The sequence below is a fragment of the Strix uralensis genome, chromosome Z (genome assembly GCF_047716275.1).
Source record: "Strix uralensis isolate ZFMK-TIS-50842 chromosome Z, bStrUra1, whole genome shotgun sequence".
NCBI lineage: Eukaryota > Metazoa > Chordata > Aves > Strigiformes > Strigidae > Strix > Strix uralensis.
Window position 1 is genome coordinate 51,608,915 of NC_134012.1, and position 23,658 is coordinate 51,632,572.

General features: G+C 37.1%; 1 protein-coding gene across 1 annotated transcript in view; it reads left to right on the top strand.

The window, feature by feature from the left end:
* Positions 1 to 20,315, top strand: part of PRR16 (proline rich 16) — a 160,313-nt gene extending 139,998 nt beyond the window's left edge. The window contains 1 exon segment of the mRNA XM_074855571.1: positions 18,041 to 20,315. The gene's annotated coding sequence lies outside the window, so the exon portion shown is untranslated.
* The last annotated feature ends 3,343 nt before the right edge of the window (positions 20,316 to 23,658 follow it).

Genomic DNA, 23,658 nt, shown 5'->3' on the forward strand with positions numbered 1-23,658 from the left:
TGAGCACTTGATTTCTTCCCAACTCTCTTACTGCAGTAACTTGATTGACATTAAACCTAGTTTCTGACTGCTTTCCTAATCTACAGTCTTTTTTCAGCGGTTCTGTTACCTGGAAAACTTATCCAGAGGAACATCTGAGGAAAAGATTATCTGGCATTTTCTATTGCTTCCATTTATAGGAGTATGTTTCTTCCATCTGTCTGTCTGTCTGTCTATATCTATCATATCTGTCTAGTTACTTTAGTGGTCAGTAGATCCTGGAAGAGTATCTAACTGGGAAATATTTCCTGCTGTCTTATATTGCAATATACCAAAAAGTCAGGCATTTACAAGAAATGCTAATCTTCCTTGTGTCTTGCAAATATTCAAGAAATTACCAGTCGAAGCAGTCAAGAAGAATACAAAATGAGGAGGCAATGATATGGATGATTTAGGCTTAACTCCATAATGAGACTGCTGTCTTGTCCTGTTTAGTTTCATGGGGTAAATTGCAGTGATTGTATTAGGACATCTTATGTGTCTGTGTGACAGCTGGTGTAACTGTTCTATCTGTCCTTTTTTTTGTTTATTTTTTGGGCACTGTGTAGGTACTGCAGGTACAGCAAGTAATGGGGGTAGGCTATGCCTCCTGGAAAAAGAGCAAAGGGTGCTGCAGAGCAAGATGTTTGGTCATGTGGGATGGAAATTTTGGAATGGGCAGAGAACATTTAGCACTGTTGTGCTGGCAGACTTCAAGGAAGTCACATTTATTTATAAAAACAAAAAAAGTGATTTTTTGAAGATTATTGACTTGTAGGAAGCCACCAAAAAATGTTACATGTACAGCAAGCCAGGAGGGACATCCTAGACAAGGGGAGATTTTAATTTTGATCCAGTCTCACACAACAGATCCAAATTGCCTTTTCTGTATATTACCTTATTCCAGAGGCCCTACTGAAACCTAACATTAAAAATGGAAAGACCTTTTGGTCTTCGAAGCATATTCAGTTTAAGGAAGATGCTGGCAGATCCACCTGAAAACTGCATCCCATTTCAGGTCCTCAGAGAGCATTTTTGCTTATAATTTCTCTGCTTAGTGCCCTAGGGTAGCTGTCAACAGTACTAAGTAACACAGTATTAGGATAGAAATGAGGAGGGAGCAAGTCTGGTTTTAGTATAAAATGTGTTTCTTTGTTTATAATCCTCTTTCATCAGAATCCTCCCATCAACTGTAGTGAGTCATTAACTGTAGACATGCTCTCTCTTGCTCAATGACTCATGCGTTATTTTCCGCAAAAGTTGCATAGTTTCAGCAAAAGCAATGGGGGGAAAATCCCATACTTAAGAGTAATTTGTAACTGAGTATCATGGTTGTCTTCTAAATAGAAGACTGGGTTTAAAATCCAGCCACAGGAAGGAAATGAACATGGGTTTTCTTACTACTAGATGGATATTTTAACATTTAAAATCTGGTTTCTTCTCTTCCTTCCTCTCTTATCTCCCTTCCCCCTCTCTTCTCTGGGCCTTCTCTGGGTACATTTTGAGCGGATCTGATCTGATTGGTTTTTACTAGGAAAATCTACGTTCACAGGAAAATCAAGTACAAGAACGCTTGTCAACCTTGAATGTCAGCTGAGCAAAGTGGCTCAGCCCTGCAAAGTGCTTTTGCATATCTACAAAACCCAAAATATGTAAGATTGCAAGCTGTAGCTTTTATTAATTAAAGGCATCTCCAGGATTCAGTAGTCACTAAATATGCATTTCAGGATAGTAATTTTGAATTTTGTACGTGTGTTGTTTTCTGGGCATCTCTGTCATGAGGTTTAACTTGTGGCATGTTAGATAGGGCTTGATGACCTTCAAATGACCCTTCTAAGGTAAACCAGTGGCTTTCTACCACATCACTAACTGAAATCCTAATAACCTTTGGAAAAATTCAGATGTGTCTAGGAACAAAACTCAAATACTCCCTTATTCTTTTTGCCGTTCCTTACTTTGACAGAGCAATGTTTCTTGCTACTCAATTTCACTGGAAGCGATTTATTTTTCTTGAATATTTGGCATAGTCTAGTTGAAATTACTTTGCATGGAACATACATTGCAGAGATTATACTTTCAGCGGGCACCTTATACCTGCCTATAAAAACAAAACTAAGTCATGATGTGACATTTTATGTTCATATACTATCTTGTGTCTTGGGAATTTTAGTTGAGAGTGTGTAGTCAATTTACTTTCTTAGAAGTATTCATCAATAAGAATTCTTGTTCTGTATGTTAACCTTAGATTCCCTGAAAACTGTTTTGATTGGCTTGCACTTTTATTTTATATGTACAATCAGCATAAATTCTGTCCTAAAGACTTATGATGCAAAGCAAAATAAAATTTGGCCCAAGCAGACTTTTTCTTCTTCTGTCTTCTGATATATTTTAGTTTCCCAACAATTACAAATTCCCCCACGTCATCATAATGCAGCTTTGCTGTTTGCTTTTGAATGTGAAAAGATTTCACTCTGCTGTGAACAGCTGTCTTTTTTGTACCTTGGTAGTAATATTACATACAATTCTGATATCATACATATAATTTAATGGTAATAGCTCTTTTCTTGTCACCTCATTTTGTCTCTTTCCTGTCCTGGCTCACTGGAACTGAAGGCTGGGGTTTGTGAAAGATGGTGCTGAGATGAGAATCACTACCTTTAACTGATGTCAGAGGTAAATGATGGCTTCATTCTCTTTACAAATCCCATCTGCTCTCAGAGGGTCCTCCATCCCGCAAAGGTGTCTGCCCAGTGCTGCTTATGTATGTGGCACCACCATAGAGAGATGGTATAAATGGGTGCTGCTGGGGCCAGTTCTGCAGTTCATCCCTGCAGGTAAATGCTCTTAAAATCTAAAAGGTACCCAAGATTTCTCTCCACAAGCTGTGTTGACAAGTCAACAGAGAATTTTGCCTTGAAATACTTTGTATTAGAAATCACTGTGAAAATACTGTGCAACAATTAATGGCTGCTGCATTCACCTCTGTTGGGCCTAGTAACCGCTCGGGTTGTACACGCGGATCCTGAACAAGAAGCTGGTCTTGCAGTTTCCTTCAGAATAAGTTATAGGATGGCTTTTTTTGCCTTTCTGAGATTGTGAGGTATTGGTGGAAAAACAGTGAATGACTTTTAGCATGTAAATGATTTAGTGGTTTTCTCACTGCAGGATCACCAGTAGGGATGGGAATAGCATATAGGCTTTCCTTCCCTTGCAAACCAGCCAGGTCTGGTAGAAAACAGCATAAGTAGTGGTTTGGGGTGTTAATGAGGGTGAATTTAAGAGCAAGTCTGGTCACAAGAGTGAATTAATTCTATAGCAGAGATGAACTTCAGATAGTCCATGTTTCTAAGTTCTTATGGATAAGGCTGTGAGAGGAAAAACTTCCAGAATTTTAATTACTGAGAAAATAGTTTAAAATAAAGTATTTCTTTTCAGCTGGGAGCTAGTTACATGTGACACATTACCTGTCCTCCATGTGTCTCTAATGCAGACAGAGAAACATGTGGTTCATAGCCCAGAACATCTTTAAAACAGAGGCATGGTGTCACATGTGTAATGTGACACCAGCTGTATAAAATGTAGGCATTTGGGGTAAATATAAACCCGTTTCAGCCCTGTGGCCTTGATCAGAATTGTATAATTTAAAAAAAAAAAGATAAAATTTTCTGTTAAGAAAATGCCTATTATGAAACTGTGAATGACTTGTGATGGTTTAGCCCCTGCCGGGGTCTGAGACCACGCGGCCGCTGCCCCTCCCCCACAAAGGGAGTGAAATACAAAGCCCCGAGACTGAGATAAGGAAAGGTTTAATACAACAGTGCAACAGCAACACACAAACAATAACAAAAAGAATAACAGTGATACCAATGAACAGAGCAAAGTATATACCGATACAGCAGTGAGAGAACCGGCTGCGCCAACCCACGCAATCACCGATTCTTCCCGTGCTGGCGCCAGGAGGTGACGTCAGCATGGTATATGAATAACCCGGCTAGAGCTTCCCCCCCACTGCTGGGGAAACTTAACCCTATCCTGGCTAAACCAGGACAATGACTGAAGGTCAAATATAAGAAAGCATACAATTTTTATTGTTGCTATACTGATGGTCACAAATAATAACATTTAGAGAGGACTACAGGCATGTTAGTATGCTCATGTATTCTTTCTGATAGTACAAATCTTTTATGATCTACAAATTCTTATCTTCAGACATGTTATTGGCACCTGAACTAGTTGAAATTTATCTTTTACAAAAATCTCAAAAATAAAATAAAAAACATAGTGTCTCAACAGAAATACGATTACTGGGAAGTTTCAAGGTGACTAGTGGCTCTTTTGATACTCATTGCAGGTAGAGGGCTTAAGCAAATACGATCATTTTACTATTTGTTTTCAGAAGTCTTATGTGATCTTCATATTATCTTTAAAATGCATCAATATAATGGTTAGTTGTGCATTCAACAGGTTTTACTGAACTGAAGTAGTGGATAAAGAAAATATATCTCTTGAAAGTACTGGAAAACTTGTTATAATTAATCTAAGTAGGTTAGTTGAAGCCATGCAAAGTGAGTTTAAAACACTGAAATTTTAAGTAACCTAAGCATTTCTTAACTAAACTCTAGGTTAAATATCAGAGCATCTATTTCAATCCTTTGCAGTTATTTACATTTAAATATTCTATAAATAAACTATTAAATACATTATTTAGCAAGTTCTGGCCCTCTATTTCATTTGTGCAGTGGGTACAAAATATGATGGCTTTATGAGTTTGAAATACACTTTAAAGTGGCTAATGATGTATAGTCATTAAAATCTCATTTTATTTTCTATGTTCAACCTAGGATTCCGTGCTGTAACCTTCTTAAAATTAATGGATAACTCTCCTGTGCATTAGGATTTGAGTATCACTCTTTTATGTATTTTCTGTAATAATTAATGCTGTGCCATCTGACACCAAAGCAGAATTACATTGTTACAGCTAATGAACTTTGTACTTTAGGAAAGAAACAGATTCCTCTGTGTGTCCTAGAATTTAAAAAAAAAAAAAAAAAAAACAAAACCAAAAACCCAAACTTGGAAATAATGTTTCCAAATATTAAAAGTGTGAAATATCTATGAATTCAACAATTTACAGGAATGTTACTTGGACATAACAGTATGTCTTTTTCTTTTCATTATTTTAATTGCAGCAGGGCATGTGTTTTATAAAAGAAGAAAACAGAATATTCCTTCCATTAATTTTCTTCCACAAATCTATTATTGCTTTGAGATAGAACTGAACCATTAGAAACACTGTAAGTTCATTATATGGTAGTGATTGTGCTGCAAAAAACTGTAGTGTTTTCAGCAACTGTAATAGATCTTACATGCTTAAATAAAACAGGGTCGGCACTGACTGCAGAATTCTTCAGGAGCTGTGGGAGAAAGCTAGAGGAGAGTCGAAATGACATTTCCAGAGATCCTTGAGAGTCCATAAGAGAAGGGATATGACAGAAAATGGAGAAGGTGAATCATTGGCTGTGTAACTGGTGAATGTTTTAATTTTGTAAGTCATTAGTGAGTAGAACTGTACGTGTATATCATAGATAGAAAGCATGCTCTTCTCTCTAAAGCTTCACTGGAACAGTCAACAGGCATTGAACAGTGTAAGAGCAGAGGACTGAGCAGACATGTAGAAAACACAATTAGCATGATTAGGAAATTGAAGAGAGGACAGTTGAGTGACTATTTGAGTGCTAGGAACCTGGATAACTAGCAAAATAAGAAGGAAAATTTCCATTTGTTGAAAGAAATTTGGTATATTTTTATTATTGTCTAAATTTACAGTTTGCATAACTGGAACAGTACATTCTGAGGTTATCACCTCCCTAATGTGTGACAAGTTCACACATATTATGTGTGAACAATGACATAAATACCTGGGTTTAGAGTAAGTCTTTCTAATGTTAGATGCCTTTGGAAGTATTAATGTTCAGAGACATGAAAAGAATAGAGGTAAAAAAAACCCTTATAGACCCATCTGTGTATGAATGTTTTTTAACAGTGTCTGAATCACTCTTTCTTTAGGAAAAGATCAGAAATATTGGAGTGCCTCCTGGTCACTTGAAGTAGTCGTGGAACAGTAGCAGAAAAGATCAACAGGTTAGCAGGGTTTTAAGAGTATCAATGTAGGTTTCCGTGGAGAGAAAATTTCCATTTTTCACAAAGCAAAATAGGAAGCATCACATGGCAACAATTCACCTCTGTTAAATAATGCCTTGATGGAATTATTTCAGTAAATACCCAAAGAAACAGAATGACAAACCACTACTTGTTGTTATATGCTGGGGGGTTTTCAGGTGATCATTTTCTGAGTAAAAGCATGTACTGTAGTTAAAATGCTCCACCCTCACTTTGAGTTTGCCTGCCCTCACAGGAGCTGAGACTTTCCAGGCCAGTCGGATACAGGATGCTGTTGGGGTGGGAATGTTGTAACCCAACTGGCCATTGTGTGTATACCCACCCAGCGGTGGTGGGTGTAGGCACACTCTTGGGTGTCAATATGAAACAGTGCTAGTCATCACTGTCTCCACCATGGGGTTATGTCCACAACTTACACGCAGATTGGTTTCTTGCTGATGTAGATATCTCAAATGTGGTTGTGGCTATACTGCCAGCCACATTGCAGGGCTTACGTAGGTGGGTAGGTGTCCACCTAGTGTGAGACATCATTGTGAGTAATAGAATGGAACAAACAAAAGATAGTTTCAGTGGCCTTTCATGTAGTTGCTGTATTACAGTCTTGTTTGAAAGGTGCAAAGAAACCTGAAATACCCCACATGGAGCATAATTGATTCAGCAGTAAGAAAGATTGAATTATATGATTAATACATATTTCACTCTCTATCTTCCATCAAAACCCATAAATTTAGCATTAGTAACATATCACAGAAGAAATTAAATGAAACATCTATTGTAAGAGTATTAAATCAAGCACTGATTATTTCAATTGATTTTTGTTTGGAAATCATTTTTATAAGTACCCAGGTATTTTTGTGAGTAGTGAAAAGTAGTAAATATTTGTATGAATAAGTGTGATCGCTGCATAAAAGCTAGATTTTAAGTTTACTAAAAATTTTTCACCTTTGGGGACTTTTAAACATAGTTTCCTTAATTGCTAAAAAATTAAATGAGAAATTTAAATATTATATAAATATTAGTGTACTGACTGTTCCTTATAGGATCCAACATTAGGAATTATGTTTTACTTATTACAAATAACATAAATAACCTCCTTGGATTTTCCTTCTAATGCCATCACAGTTAACAGGCCATTATTTCAGAATCTTACTTAACAAAAGGGTTTCATCTGTTTAATCTTGAAGTTTTCTGGGGGAGAACTTTATGATATTGTCTTGATCAAGATCAAGAGCATATTGATCCTCCTCCAAAAGCTTTTATGTTACTTTTTTCTGATTGCCTATTTTTTAAAGGAGAAAAAGAAATCTAAGACACCATCATGCCACTTTTTGTACTGCTGCTATTTGACAGCTACAGTAAAATAAAATTATTACTAATTACCTCTACACATAGATTTATTAAAATTACTATCTGAACAGCAGAAGACTTGTATTTCAATTAAAACCTCTAAAGCAGAAACCACATTTCAGTTACTGCTGATGCATTCTTATCAGTTACTAGAGCATTCAGCTAACTCACACTTTTTGAACTTTCCTACTTATCGGAGCTATTCATGGGGTAAAGAGGGAGGATGATACATGGAAAGAGTTACTCACTTCTAATACCTACTGTAGAAAATCATTGCATACAAGGTAATTCCCTTTTTTAACTAGTGTATAGTTTGACTTTAGCTCACAGGCAAGATAGAAGGTTCACTTCATCAGTTGCTATCTGTAGCTCTACTGCTGTATTTCTATTAACGTTAGAAACATGAGAAGTATAACTCACACAGTACTGGTCTTAAAGAGTTCAGGTCATCAAAAATAAAAAGAAAGGTGGCAGTTTTCCACTATCATCACCATCTGAGGTGGCCACTAGGTTGCATTATTTCAAGCAGTGCAAGCCAGGAGGGCCCAAAGTGTTCATTTGTCTCCATTCTGTTTAACTGTAACTCAAAGGAAAGCCAGTGTATTTTGACTCACACTGAAAGTAAAATGTGGACTGTGTAATTGCATGGCCAAACTGAAAAACTAAAATCTGTCATTCCTTTCAGCATTTAGATATTCTGTCTGACACAAATACAATTGCTTTTCATTCACTCATAAATAAACCATGGAACAGATGTGCTAGATTTACAAATTGCTGGAGAAGGGGATGGTGTTTGTAGACTGCCTTTCTTTTGCCCTGTGTTGCTGGAGTTAAGATAAATTCAACCTGAGTTGCTTTTTCAGCCTGAGGCATTTTGAACTCGCAGCTCCCCTTGTGTCTGAGGCATGATCTGTGTTTCTGTATGGAGCAGTATGGCCTCAGCTGCTCATGGCTGCACCTCTTGAGATTTTGCTAGAGGAAGGTGCCATGATAGAGAAGAAAGTGAGTGCTAGGATGACTGCTGAATTTTAGAAAAGCAATAAGCACCACACTGAGAGGACAGAGTATCCCTTTTTCGTCTACTGTATCCTATGCCTGAAGGATGGATTGAACTCCTCTTCTGCAACCTCCACAAACACACACCCTCTTCAATTTTTCTGACAGTTATGGATGCACTGCCAAGGGCACTCCCTATTTTGGGGCATCTAAAGCAGCCCCATTGCCCGCAGTTCCCCATCAGGACTCCTCCAGGCTCAGAGCTGCTGCTGCTTCTGCAAGTGTGACCACCAGGCAGGCCGTGCTTTGTGTCAGCTTTCCTCCCTTCTCAACAGCCACAAATACCAAAAACGGCAAGTAAAACCTTCAGTGAATCTGACCTTCTGTCCTTCCTTCTCAAGTCCCAGCTCAGAAGCTGACTTTTTCCAAGCCACAAAGAGGGAGTGAAGTCTTCTGACTCTCTAACTTCCACCCCTCTTACCTCCTCATCCCTTTAAGGAAAGCCATATTCTCCAGTGACTTGGTGACCTGATACTCATTGCAGCAACAAAGGCAGCTGAGCATCTTTTCACCTACTCTCTACTGGAGTATGTTTAGACATTCCCTAAAATAGTCTAGAATTTGATTCTCAAAGAAAAGTAAGTTCACAGTTGTACTGAGACTTTTAATAGAAGATTGCAGGAGGATGCAGCTAGCAATTTACCATTCAGCACATACTGTCTGTTGGTGGGAGGAGTGGTAAGACTTCACTCAAAATGGAGGCTGGTGTTGTGGAAAAAGGCTTTTCAGAAGTCATCTGTCAGCTTGTCATTTGTCCATTATATACTTTGCAGGTTTGACATGGTATGTGAAGATTTTGTTACATCAGCAATGAATGTTCAACTGATCGCTGACTTACAGTTGTGATTAGTGCAGTGATTTATATACCCACATGCTAAGAGCTTGTTGTTGTTATATTTCTTCCTGTGTTTTGTTTTCTTATTTTCTTATTGGAAAATCACTATGATACAGGTAAAACAATTTACAAAGGTGAATTTAGCACCTTTACTTTTAGAGATGCTTACACATTGATGCCTTTTTTTTTTGTCTAGGAAATGTATTTTGAAAATTAAGTACTTCTGTGTAAGCAGAAAGCATGTACTTCTAATTATTGATATGGATGATTCAGTTTACTATCCCAGTTTGTTGTCCCAGTACACATTTGTGGCTATAAGTATTGGAAATAAAAGCAAGCTGTTTCAGTTTTATTCTCTTACAAGTTTTTGTACTTGATTAGAGGCTCTTTTAGTCATTAAGAGTTAAGAGGCTCTTAGATGGAGAAGTGATATTAAGGAATAATGCAGTTTTCAATATTAACTGTAGACGAAAGTTTCATCAGGCCAAAGTTCCAGCTTCTCTTGTTGGGCTTGCATGGGAAATACAAAGCTAATTTATATTTCATTATTATTTTAATCAGCTAAGCATTTTCAATATGTACTTCACCTCTCCATTGTGCTGTCCAAAGAACAATTCTTTGCACAAAAAAATCCAACAAACCCAAAACCCACCAAAACAAAACAAGGTGCATTGTGACTGGAGCAGAGTTGATTTTCAACCATTTGCAAATGAATTATCCAAATTATGGGTTCATCAGGCCTTCCTTCCTCTTTTGCTTCTGGGTGCCTTGCTTTGTCACACAGTAGTCATGCTGTCTTAACCAGGGTCTGCTCAATGATGTCTAAAATTATGTCTGGTTTCTACAGAAATATTTCAAGAAAGTTCAATAAAAAATGAATTTATGTTTTGATTACTTAATTTTCTTAAGTTTTATGGTATTGCATTTTTTGTTTTCTTCTATATGGCTTACTTCACCATCAGGATAACTGAGAACCCACTGTGTAAATTCCTTTATCTAGTTTTGTTGTAGTGACCAAATTGCTGCTTTTCACCATTATCACGTTTGATACTTCAATGACTTCAAGAGATCACGTTCCCATGCAAGGTCATGGCAGCAAGCATAAGTTTGTGTTAGGCATTGGTATGATGTGTAAAGTGAGAATTTACTTGGTTTCAGACACCAGAAACTGAAAGCTAAGAGACTATAGGGTAGGATTTAAAAAACAATAGTGTGCAAAATCGAGTAAATTCAAAAAATCTGAAATTTGTGCATATAACTAACTGTAACCATAGACTTTTGTTGTGGTTTAACCCCACCTGGCAACTAAGTACCACACAGCCACTGGCTCGCTCCTCCCTGGTGGGGTGGTGGAGAGAATCAGAAGGGTGAAAGTGAGAAAAGTTGTGGGTTGAGATAAAGACAGTTTAATACGTAAAGCGAAAGCTGCATACACAAGCAAAGCAAAACAGGGTATTTATTCACCACTTCCCATCGGCAGGCAGGTGCTCAGCCATCTCCAGGAAAGCAGGGCTCCATCTCGTGTAATGGTTACTTGGGAAGACAAATGCTATCATTCCAAACATTCCCCCCCGTCCTTCTTCTCCCAGCCTTATATGCTGAGCATGACGTCATATGGTATGGGATATCCCTTTTGGTCAGTTGGGATCAGCTGTTCTGGCTGTGTCCCATCCCAACTTCTTGTGCACCGCCTTCTTGTGCCTACTCGGTGGTGAGGTGGTGTGAGAAGCAGAAAAGACCTTGACTCTATGTTAGCACTGCTCAGAAATAATGAAAACATCTCTGCATTATCAATGCTGTTTTCAGCACAAATCCAAAACATAGCCTCATACTAGCTACTATGAAGAAAATTAACTCTATCCCAGCCAAAACCAACACAACTTTATAAGATTTGGGAATCTTTGTTCAAGATTAAGTACATTCTTCTAATTTTGACTAGTTCAGCAAGACCATACCATTTCTGGATGCATCGATTACAGGAAACAAAGAAAAGTGTCTTTGCTGTATATCAGGACAGATAGAAAATCCACCCTACTTGAAAAAGAATTAACAATGATTTTGGCTTTCTATCCTGTGTAGAGGAGGGAATGCTTGAAGAGGGGTTTCAAATATGCAGAGGACCATCTGTGACTTATCTGAAGAGCTACAAACTCTTTTAGTTTGAACTGTGGCTTGGAAAACAGTGCTGGAGAGGACCTTAGCCAACTCAGCGAGCACATGGTAGATTCAACACTTCAAACATATGTCCAATCCACATAGCCCAGATCATGTACATCACCACTCTGATTGGAATCAGGATTTTGCAGCAGGCTTTCTTATCTATCTGACTGTTTTAGATAAATAGATCCAGAGGTTTTATTCTTGTTTTCAACTTCAAAGCACCTCTTTGGTGAACAGCTCATAGAATTGCTGGCTTTAGAGTTTGCTGTATTTTGTTGGCCAGACAAATATTCTATTTGAGGCCAGTGCTTAATGTGCAAAGCACTGGATTGTACATTTTGCTAGTAACCTTTTCCTGAATAGCATTAGCAGGAGAGTTTAATGGGCTGTATTTGAATTCTGAGCTGCTTTTGTTGGCTAGAGTATCTTTTTTGTTAAGCAAATCACTCCAAAGCCAGATGAGCATGGATACTTGTGTTGAAGCAGGGATGGCCAGCGATTTTGAGTCAGCAAGCCAGTCTGCACTGGCAAAGGTCTTGAGGTTTGCAAATGTTGATGTTGAAAAAAACCAAAAACACCAACCAACCAACCAAAAAAACCCCAAAGGGATCTTATGTTCATTGTGAGCCAAGCCTTGACACATATTTGATGGACATAACAAAAGTTCTAAGGCAGAGACGCTTTATGGATTTGAATTTTTCCTGTAATAAGGAAAGATCTGAAACTGGGATAGATCACCACCTGTGTAATCATCCCCTTTTCCTGCTGGAGCTCACTACATACAGCTGTGCACTTGAAATAGTTCTTTACTACATTTTTCATGTGTAAATTTTGATAGGGATGTCTGTGCTAATAAGTGAGAGAAATTAAGTTCTTTAAAGGCTAAGTGGAGGAGAAATTTGTTGCTGAGCTTGTGTTTGACAGTCCCATCCAGTTGTAGATGATATTACACATCATTAGAGCTGGATGGAGAAAAACTGATCACGAAATTTGTCAAAAAATACTGTTTCATTCAAGTCTAGATTTCTGGGCATTCAGCTTAAAATGGCTAAACAGACTACAGAAGTAAAGTGACCCATGGCAGATCTGCAAAATGAGAAGCTGAAATGTTGATCTGTGTTTTCATTGCATTGTTCCAGAATATTGCCTTACCCCAGAATTATGTGTTTGTTTCAAATATAGTGTTATGTCACACCAACATAACAGAATTCTGGAAGCTCATTTTTAGGATTATTCAAAATAAATTAAAAGGCATCATTCTGAATGCCTAAGAAAAAGACTTATATTTTGATATTTTACTTATATTTTGATAAACTCATATTTCTGTCTTTTAAACATCAGTTGCATATGGTTTGTTGTTTGGAGTGATGGATAAGTGGGAATAAGACAGCTAACAAAAGAGGATGCACAAGAGCATCGCTTCTTTTATATACAGGTATTTGAAGAAGATGTTGAAACAGAAGCTGACATCACTTAAAATGAAAGTTTGCATTGAGCTGTTGTATATTTAGAAAAGTTTTACTTCCTGTATGTGTTTTTATAATCTAGAAAGCAAGTACATTCTAGTAGAGTATGTACCACTTCACAAATCAGAGGTCTTTCTTTACCAAGGTTTACATTAATTGCATTTGAACATTCCCATTAAATACATAGTGCTTTCCATAAGGGCATTCTTTCATACATCTTCAATGTAAGTGTTGTGTCAGGTTGATCTGTTTCATGCATATTGTTGCTGAAAATACAAGGCGTGTGAAGATGCTGGGTAATTTACTGATGCTTAGCCATGTTGGGTTTTTTTCACCTTCCAGTCTAAGTATATATTGTTACATTTTTAGAATATCTTTTGCTGTTTCTATTCAATTTCTGCCTCATACCATGATTTCCTTGGGAGCTCAAGAAAGTAGCTGGTTAAGTCTTGGTAAACAAATGTGTAGAAGTATCAATATTTTTCTTTCACGATGCATGAAGTCTCAAGCAGTAGATGCAACCTTTTCTGTTGTGCCTTGTGGTAGAAAAGGGCTGCAACTGGTTGTCAGGAAGTCTGAAGTGTGGAGAATTGTAGTAAACATTATCCCATCTCTGCATGGCCTCAGGCCCTCTCTTGCACCTATAGGGTTCTGCCCAAGATTCAGCTGTGAGCTACTCAGTAATTTCTAGCAGCTAAAAATTCCTAGCTACAAAGACAGAACCTTCCAGTGTCCAGAAGCATCCCAGAAACCCCTTTTCTTTTGTAAAGAAAAAATTTTAATTTGAGTATGTTGACTAATCATAATGAATCATTGTGAGCATTTAGTCACATTGACATGTTTAGGGAACACAGGATAATGTAGTTCCAGTAATCTCCATGTCTCTGTTGGCATTGAACTTAATTTTTTTTCTTGTGTGGCAAAATATTTCTGTCAAATAATAAAGGAAAAAGTAAATCCTGTAAAGCACTTGTTAACAAACAGCATGTTGTCAGCTAGAATCATAAATTCTTTCATCCTTCAATAGGCAAACCAGCAGAAGGCTGTGCCGAAGTATTTACAGATATTTTCTGATGTCTTTTAAGTCCTTTTGGTGTGCAAAGTAGGCCTAATCCTACAAGGCTGCTGGATTGCTTGAATAATTTGGAATAGATGAAAGATCCATAAATGTCAAAAAAGAAGCAGAAGTATTATAGATAGTTACATTGTCTCCTACATGGCTCCTTTCACCCATATACTTTTTTAAAAAAAAAAAACAAAAAAACGCAAGTGGAGGGACTGCCAGCTCACTTATCATCTGTCCTTCCTAGCTTCAGGCTGGATGAGGAAAGGCTACACCTGTCAGCTGTAAGATGTACTCTCTGGAGAATAATTTTCAAACCATTCATGTATCACTTTAAGACATGTAATTATAAAAAACCCTCTAAACTCTAAAAATTGAAACATAAAACTCGAAATTTTTAAATAATAGCAGATGCAAGTCCTTTAAAGCATTTAACTATTCTGTGTGAACTTTCACTTGTCCTGAGACTTACGTCCCTTTCCCTGACTGATAAAAGGTTTTTTTCCATTGGCATATAGATTATGCCATATATTCAAAGAAATTATTTTTATTCAGTGAGTGTGGGTTCACAGGGATTTGTATTACCATCCTGTTTTCTGTTATATAGTCAGCTTCAGGAATTGACTGATTTAAAAGTAAACCACAGGAAATCTGAATTTTTACAGAAAAAACACTGACACATATGGGATGTGGGGTGATGGTATTTTTCTAACCTGTCAGACATTCCATCTCTTTTAGTTTCTGCCAACAACTAGAATGTAAGAAGGCAATAATGACAAGGTCCTTAGATTAAGCAAAGAGATAATAGGCACAGCATTGATAGGAAGCTTGACAGCACTAGATACTGATGTGACATTCTTTGGCAACTCATTGCAAATGCAAAGCTACTTCATACTTAAAATTTTTGTTTCATTATTTGCTTGCTATAGCATTGCTTGTGTTAAACTAGATAGATAAACTTTGTAACCAATTCCCCAAGTGTGTTAGTAGCTAATTTTTCACTAATTCATTAGAAATAGAAAGTTACTTCTGTTAGGACTTAGCTGTCTTTTGCATCTCTTTCATTTCCTTATCTTTGTTCTACCTCCATTTGACACAGATGTGCATTCAAGCTAATTAATGAAATTGCTTTGACTCAGCATGAAAAAGAAAGCAAAAATAAGGGTGGAAAGATTAAAATAGTGGCACATATTATCTACTTCTAATGTTTAAAAGCCTATTTCTAAACAGAAGAATATGCAGTAAGAATGAATAGGTGGGTTCCCTGGACCCTATTGTTTTCCATACCATTGTAGAAGATTCTCTTTGCACATCTCAGATGCAGAGCCTCAGTTTGGGAAAGTGGCAGTAGGCCTCAGGTTTACCTAGCCATGCATCCCCACTCCTCTGATACTCAATAGAAGGATTCGGTAAGAAAAAAGCTTTTGTTTACAATTAACAATGTAGGGTTTATTTGTTTCTGTTGTTTCAAGAGAATAGAGAGCCCTCAAGAAGAATCAAAATTCTTGTTCTAATGTTTGTGCTTGTAGGTTCAGTGTTTTGGAGTATTTACATTCTGAAAGAAGCAAAAATCTATTTACATTCTGAAAGAAACAGAAATCTATAGGAAATGAAAAGGACAGAGTGAAATAAACTGCTGTTAACTTATAACATGTAGATTAAAAGTATTGCTTGGATCTCAAAGGAAATCTGCAGCTAAACCAGGAAGTGGACCCAAATTTCTTTTGATATAGTTAAGTGCCTCTATGCAAGGCCTGCTTTATGGTTTAATTATTGTCCACTGATATAATACATTATTTAGGTAATTCATCATAAAGTAATACTCAAATACTTTCTGTATTAAAAGACCTTCTAGCTAAACAATTGATATCTACTGTTCAAGAACCATCACCAGACATTAGAGTGGTTGTCAGTACATGAAATTAATTTCCATAGTATCATTAGCACATGTCTCCTAGGGATGTAACTAAGCTGAGGTATGACTATGCCTATATAGACAGACCCAATCTAGTTTTCACATTGGTTGCTCAGGTACTGCTGTTGGTACACTTCAAGTGGCCGCTTGAACCATGGCTTTGGATGTGACCTTGCAAGCTGCAGTCCAACTGGTTGCAGCCTTATGGATATTGTTCAAGATCTGTCCTGTAGCTAACCCAACTCAGTAGAAAAAAGGAGATAATAAATATATATATACTTACATGTGCACACATATATAGGATATATAAATAATGTATAAATATATATGTTTATATTTACATATATGTATATATTCTATTACAGCCATTGAAAAGCAAGCATTTAAGTGTACTTGACCTTAGGATCTACATCACAAGCCTAACTAAATGAAATTACGACAATCCATGCCTTGTTCCTTTGAAATGAAAAATAGCTTGAATTTTATATAATACACTAGCAGAATAAAGCTGATTTCTTGATCTTTTCTTGCTTTTTCTGTGTATGTTAGTCACAATACAAGATAAAATGTAGTCCAAATCTAAGTTTTTGAAAAAATAGTTTTTCTGGGAGCTAGTAAACATGTATCCCAGACACAAAATTAAGAAAAAATGCCCTCCCAGAAATATTTTTTGAGTACTTGTCTCACGAAGGATGTATCATACCCAAAATCTAATGAAAAAGTAAATGGACTTCCTAGGAATATATTCACTCTTGGCATAACCAATCCTATCTTAAGACATGCTTTAAGATATTGCCAAAAGTTTTCCAATATCTAAGTGGATGAGTGACCAAAAAGACAAATGAAAAAAAAAAAGTCATGTCAAGAAAAATGACCTGATAAAAATGTTTCTAAAGGTTTAAAATGGTGAACAGAAATGTATTGTCTCAACCAAAAAATGTGTCTGAGGAATTTTCAAAATGCTTATTTATATATCCTTTCTGTACTGCCAAGGAAGAAAGATCTTACTTCTCTAGTTAAATTTATGTATACTTCTCTTACCAGACAAGGTGCCTCTGACCACTGAACAAGGCTGCCACAGTTACCCAGGATACATCATCAGAACTTTTTCCAGTGCCATTCTTTCCCCTTTAAATATTTTTCAGTCAGAGTTTTGACATTTTTGGCATTTATCATGGCAACCCCTAATGTAGCCTATTGACTTCAATGGTGTCAAGATGCCACTTGGTAACTTTGGTTGTCTGGATTTTAGCTGTGTTGAAAACTAGTGGTATCAACCAAAAAAGCTTAATTTCATGTTATCAGTCCCACAAATTGCTTCTCTCAGATCTGAATTATTTGGGACAGTTCTGAGACAAGCACCACAACAATTTGGCCAACAGTTCATAAATAACAAATTTTATGAGTTTCATATATTTACAAGCATGATGCTTCTGAGAGACTTCTGTTGAATTCACTTGCTATTTCATTTGACAACAGGGATTAGAATACAGAATCTCAGGTTAAATTAGACTTGAATTCTTAGAGGCTTTTTCAAATGCTTAATGTATAGTTCTGCATTTTTAAGATCTCAGGAGTTCTTGTTTTATTTTGTGCCCTAAGGAATATTGTTAAGATGATTTATTATGTTAGGTAGGTTAAGAAGGGTAATCTTCTTAAAAAGAATAATTCAGAAAAAGATTAAAAGATCATAATTTCAAGATCCCCATATACTCTGAGACCTAAGATAGTAACAATCAGCTTCTCAGGTGGTGTAATATAATGTGATTCCAAAGACACCATTAAAATTAAACCCATTTATCCCAGCAGAGAACCAAGGCTTCTATCAATAATAAAGTACAACTGTAAAAGGTCAGGTTTCAAAGTATCATAATTACTGGAACTCTTGCTTACATAAAAATGGAATGATCATTCAAAATTCTGGTTTGTTTACTATTAACTTTGTCTGTTTAAAGTAACATTTTTATAACTTTGTCCTTGTCTTCTTTTCTTTTTATCAGCACCTTCAGGCTTGAAGGAATATCTATATCTGGAGGCACGTCAGTTAATTATTTGCATATCAGATTCATCATTGTGACTTCTTGCAGGCCAGATCTGAGAAATAACCAGGAACCTGACGCTCCGTGGAAAATAGAAAAGCCCTTCAAGACAGAGCACAACTGATCATGAGTGTAATCTGCATTGAATCGTCTTTCTCAGATCTGACAGCTACATGCTGAGTCCTGGCAAAAGCCACAGCCTTAAATTCCATTTAATGGGAAAGAAGAATAAAGAGGACTAAAAGTCTTGCCCCATTACAGAAACTGCTCTCTCCAAGCCTGACACCTGAGTTCTGTGCTGAGCAACCAGAGTAACAAACAATGAGGTTTTCATGGGTCCATCCAGCATCCAAAAATATTTCAGTATGTAGCCAGAAGGAGAAATGAAACATTTAGGTGATAGCAGAAAATTAATGCATTTACTGTAACAGAGGAATGTTACTGTCTGTGGGGATAGAAGACCTCTGTCATCCCTTGTACATATTCAAAGCCATACAGGAACAGGGCATCGGTGATTGCTTAAAAGGATGCTGTCTCCTGTCCTCCACCCAACTTTGAAGAAGTTCAGCTGTTAGAGATTGCATCTCAATGCACTTCTAGTATTTGCACTGTCACTTCCATTCAGGGTAATGATGTGCACCTCCATTTGCACAGATGGCCCCAGGAGATTTTTGACCACAACAAGCTATATTTTGCTGGGGCTTCAAAAGGAATTAAAAAGTTAGAACTGAAGAAAAACATTTGCGCTTTCTTTCACTATGGGGATCTCTTCACAGAAAGGACTATGGTCCTTTCTTAGGTTTAAATAAATACATACATATACATACATATATATATATGTATATATATGAAAAAGCATCAACGTGATAAGGTGTATTTAAAAAGGGGATATAATCTTTTTTAATAGCATCCATTTTTTATCATATTAGCAACCAAGAAATTTAGTCTATTGAATTATACATCCAAAATACTCTTACTGAACATAGACATTATAGTCCCAGTTACTGTTAAAGAAGTCATTTGTAATATGTATTTGACATTAAAATTTTTCTAGCCATTTGTCTATACTTCATGGAGAAATCTAACAGACAAGCAGCATTTTCAGTTTATTTTTCTAAATAAATGTGTTGTTTATATTATTTGCAGTCACTCATTTTGGATGGTTTTCATTATCTCCAAACATGATTTAAAGACAGAACCAAAACACAGGAATTGTTTGTTCATGTTAAGATGTAATGATTTGCTGACCGAAAGCTTTAATATAAACATTGTAATTTGTAAAATGATGAAGTATATTTATACAGGCAAATATGTATGGAAAACAAGAGGAGGTATTTTAACTCTTAATTTCAGAACATAGTTTATTTTAATATCCGCACGAATAAATCTAAATATATAATGGGACAGATTTTTTTATTATCAGTGAGTTTTAGCAACTTAAGATTTGGATGTTTAAGAATGAAAGGAATGTAGTCTAATACTGGTGGTTTCCCAGGTTATACAGAGACCTTTTGTCAGCTGCCTCATTTTATTCAAAAACTGGTTTAGCTTTTTGGGGTTTGGTTTTTTTTTGGTGTGTGTGTGTGTGTGTGTTAGGACTTTTTGTGTTTTGTTTGTTTTAGCATAATGACAAGGCCCTGAAGCTGATACTATTTGATCACAAACAATTTGAGAAGCTACAGAATAAGAGCGTGTTCCTTAGAACAATCTACAGTTTACAGTTAAGAACAGTCATTGTTATCCATCTACTGCAGTGTTTTGTTATGAAGTTATTGAACATTTCAATGATAGAGCTGTTTTGAATAAAAATATATTTTTTCCTTTTTTATTAGTCCATTAGCCTGTGTGTAATTTTAAGAGAAAAGTAAAGCATGTGATTCCCAGTTCACTTAAAACATTCTTCTTTAATCCAATCATATGTATCTAATTTATAAAGCCGAATAGTTTTTTCTTTATTCTCATTGTTTTATGGAACCTATTAAGTGCTCACTAACAGAAAAATGATATTTCAACAACAAATAATAGAAAATTCAATCCTTTTTTAATCTGTGGGTTAACTTTGTAAAGACCAAATATAAAAATGTGTTGCTCTGCTCTAATGTACTAACTAGTGTATGCGTGTGTGTTTGTGTGTGTGTGCACGCATGCGCACCCTTACCTGCTGATGAATGAAATGCCAGCTCTGCTGAAGTAAGTGCCACAAGTACTGTTACTGCAAAAGATGCTTATGTTATTGTATTTTTTGGAGCAAGACCTCAGCTCTGTCTTTGCTTGTGACTCTGAAGCCATAAATAGCTTTTACAGTTTGTCAGGAAATCACAAATGAAACAATTAAGTGTATGTTAGCCTCCCTCATTTGGCAAAACTTGGGATCATCTCATGGTTTGACTCTTTAAAGAAATTTAGTGATCAATTTCCATTGGTGCAGTGGATAAATGAAACCTTTGTATTTGTTAAAGAATGATGGCTGTGTTTTGTTCCTACACATTTTAGCTTATGGTTGGTTTACAGTCTTTTAAGTGTGATTTCATTTCTGTGTCATTAGAATAACATACTTGGACACACAACTTGCATGGGCTTTGTTTTTCTCCCTCTTTGGATAACCTGTATTTGAAAATTGGAGAGCTTACTCTTTGAAACTAATATTCAGAGTTGTTTAAAGAAGGGACAACATTATTGAAACAATGAGAAAATTTCAGAATTATAATTTGAGCACTTCCATTATTATCTAATAATAATATTTGGAAAAGCTCTTATTTTTGTGAACAGAATGCATTCATCTCTATTTGAAAACAGCCCAATAAAAATCTAGTGAATAATTTATTACTACTTGCAAATACTTTTCTGCTGTGCTGAGTTCTAGATCAGCTTGTGTGTGAAATTTTTATTGTAGAAAAACCACCTGAAACAATGAACAATTTTCTTCAGAAAAATACAGCACATATGAAAAATAATGACCTGGTCCCAGGAGTGATTTTACACAATGTGAGTAATGCAAAAATAATAAACATATACCAACATGTAGGCCTAAATTAAGTGACAAATGTAGTTGCAAGAGGACACTGCAAATCATGGTTCTCATCAATCACGTGCTGTTTACAGCTCTGAATTAACTGGCGTTTCACGCTGGGAGGTAACTTTCAGTGCATGTGCACACAAATGCACTCACATGTATCGTGTCTTCTACCGCTACCAATGACACTGGGGTAAATCCAGATTTCTTGATTTTTTGTAGATTTAAATAATTAAATCTTTAGGTAAGTATTCAATGTTGTGATATAAATTGAGCTGATGTCTGTATACTATACAGATATTCCCCTGAGATAACATTTCAACAGAGGATAATAAAACTCCACTGGAATTTCAGAAATTGTTGGCAAATCATTAGTACTGAAGTATTTTTTCATAAAGTTTAAAACCAGAGAAGACAATTAGATTATCTCATTAAACAACAAAAAGTTGTGTTTTTTCCATTATCTTAGGCTAAACATTTTGACAAGACCAGCAGAACTTTTTCAACTAAGATGATATTATGGTGACTGATAGGTCCTTTTGTAGGTTTATGGATCCTGTGTATATAAGAAGAGCCTGCAGAAGTTGTTCTAGAATAGTGCAGTGTTTCATTATCTGTCATCTGAAAAGCTGTCTGAAGCAACCAGTGCTTGAAATGATGAAGTATGCAAAAGAAAAAGCTGATAGTTCTGGATGTGTCTACAAAACATACTTTCAGCACTTGAATTTTTTTACAGGCAAGGGCCACCATCATTCATGAGAAAAATAAGGATATGTTAAAGTAGCTATTTTGTAAAGGGAAAGCAAAAGATTGCAAAAATCTGGTAATCACCATGATGTTATAAAGGTGTCCCTCTCCTGATACAGTCGCTCCAAGTGTCACATGACATGAATATCCTCAAAGTACAGATTTTTTTTTTTTTAATGGGACACCTGCTCAGTACATAGTAAGGCTCTCCAGTGACATTATAAATAAAACCTGTCCATAAGATAACCATGCCAGTTTTGGTGTGGGAGGGTATTGCCTGGGGAGAGATGAGAGGAGGGCAGCCATGGGCCTGCCCTGAAGCTCCTGTTGAAGGTAGGAGGCTGTTGCTCATGCATCTGGCAGGACCAGAACCCATCAGGGGACAGCTGTATGGGAACATGCCTGCCCACTGTGAGGTAACACCTATCGGGTATGAGGGCGGTGTCTGCTAGCCAACAGTGAGGAGGAGTCAGGGGATATGGACCTGCTTGGATGTATGTGGCAGAAAAAAAGGAGACAGGAGTTTCTAGGGCAAAATTTAAAGGATGTTGGGAAAGAAGCTGTAGGCTTAACATGATCTAAATCCCAGGAAGACCCAGGGAACTACCAACCTGTCAGCCTCACCACTGTGCTTGGGAAGGTTGTGAAGCAGATACTCCTAGAAGATATGATAATGCACATGGACGACAGAGAGATGGTTTGAAACAGCCAACATGGCTTCACCAAGGACATGTCCTGCCTGACCAACCTAGTGGCCTTCTATGATGGAGTGACTGTATCAGTGAACAAGGAAGAGCTACAGATGTCATCTATCTGGACTTCTGTAAGGCCTTTGACATGGACCCCCACAACATCCTTCCTTCTAAATTGTAGAGATATGTATTTGATTGATGTACTGTTCAGTGGATGAGGAACTGTTTGTATGGTTGCATCCAGCGAGTAGTAGACAATGGCTCAGTGTCACACAGGTGGTGTCCCTCAGGTGTCTGTACTTGGACCAGTACTATTTAATATCTTCATCAATGATGTAGACGGTGGGATCAAGTGCACCTTTAGCAAGTTTACAGATGACACCAAGCTGAGTGGTGCAGTTGACACGTCTGAGGGATGGGATGCCGACGAGAGCAACCTAGACAATCTTGAGAAGTGGGCCCATTTGAACCTCATGAGGTTCAACAAAGACAAGTGCAAGGTCCTACACCTGAGTTGGGGCAACCCCCAGTATCCATACAGGCTGGGGGGATGAATGGATTGAGAGCAACCCTGTGGAGAAGAACTTGGGGATATTGGTGGATGAAAACCTGGGCATGACCCAGCAATGTGCACTTGCAGCCAGAAAGCCAACTGTATCCTGGGCTGCATCAAGAGAAGTGTGGCCAGCAGGTGGAGGGAGGTGATTCTCCCCTTCTACTCCACTCTAGTGAGACCCCACCTAGAGTACTCTGTGCAGCTCTGGAGTCCTCAGTACAGAACAGACATGGAACTGTTGGAGCAGGTCCAGAGGATGAACACAAAGATGATCAGAGGGATGGAACAACTCTCCTGTGAGTAAAGCTTGAGAGAGTTGGCATTGTTCAGCCTGGGGAAGATTCAGGGAAACCTTATTGCACCCCTTCAGTACTTAAAGAGGGCTTATAAGAAAGATGGGGACAGAGTTTTTAGTAGGGCCTGTTGTGATAGGACAATGGGTGGTAGTTTTAAACTAAAGGAGAGTAGATTCAGACTAGATATAAGGAAGACATTTTTTACAATGAGGGTGGTGAAACACTGGAATGGGTTCCCCAGAGAGGCAGTAGATCCCTATCCCTGAAAACATTCA